The sequence below is a fragment of the Nicotiana attenuata genome, chromosome 1 (genome assembly GCF_001879085.1).
Source record: "Nicotiana attenuata strain UT chromosome 1, NIATTr2, whole genome shotgun sequence".
Lineage (NCBI taxonomy): Eukaryota > Viridiplantae > Streptophyta > Magnoliopsida > Solanales > Solanaceae > Nicotiana > Nicotiana attenuata.
In genome coordinates this window covers 58873-59877 of record NC_031989.1, presented here as the reverse complement: position 1 = coordinate 59877, position 1005 = coordinate 58873, and the positions used below count along the sequence as shown (strand labels likewise).

Sequence of the window (1005 nt, the reverse complement as noted above, 5' to 3'; positions counted from 1 at the left end):
CACACGGCTAAAACACGCACAATACCAATTCCTTCAAAATAAAAATAATAAAATCATGATTTTCCATTTCCCCCCTCCTTTTTATTTAACTTATATGCACGGATAACATATACAATTTTGCCAATATTGTCTATATAATTTAACCTTACCTGCTTATTTTTAGGTAACTCGTTCAAGTTATTATGAATAACTACATCTATTTATCTTTAAGTGGCCTAAGTGAAGAAAAATTCTTTTATATTGAAATTAAAACTTTTTTCATGTTATGATATGGATGCAGGTTCGGCATGCAAGACAGGATCATTTCAAGAAAACCAAATAGTGCAAGAAGAAAGAGTGAAGTGAAAAGTAAAAAGAAAAGAGTCCATAGGCACAAGACATCAATTCTAGTTCCTTTGGACCCTGTCCAGTTCTCCTAGAGCTAGGTTTCAGGTAATATTGCCGTAGGCTTATTTTATTTATTATTTATTTATTTTTCTCTTGGTGCTCCTGCTCCCACATTTTTAATCAAAAACCACATCTTTCTGCCTTATATTTTTTAAAGAAAAACAATTAGCTTTTTGTTCTTATTCGTGGTTAATAATAACTATAAGAGTAACTAACTTTATCTTGTGTTACTGTTCTGCTTTTTGTAGATTTATCCAAAGGAGATCTGCAGCCTTGTTGGTCAAGGAATTACTAATAAAGATTAAAGAAGGCCATTTGATGTAACAGCATATTAGTATTTATTATGTATATGTGCCAACGTTTTTATTTTGTATATCCAAATAGAGAGAGAGAGTTAGTGATGCAGGAGAGGATATGATTCAGCACACCCACTGCGGTTCTTACCCAACTTGTACAGATTTTTGTTCTATTTAATGCCAATATTTTTAACAAATTACTAGCAGATAGTGTTCTTCTTTTCCCATTTGCATAGATGGCATCTTTTCTTAACATTAACTACTAGTATTAATTACTTCAACCGAAAATGCGAAAATCCTCTTCTAGAGAAATTTTTCTCAA

The 1005-nt window shown here is 31.5% G+C and overlaps 1 long non-coding RNA gene across 1 annotated transcript; it reads left to right on the top strand.

Moving 5' to 3' along the window:
- LOC109239603 lies at nt 336–889 on the top strand. The gene is made up of 2 exons (XR_002069936.1): nt 336–432; nt 636–889. It is a non-coding gene; the product is annotated as an uncharacterized LOC109239603 (long non-coding RNA).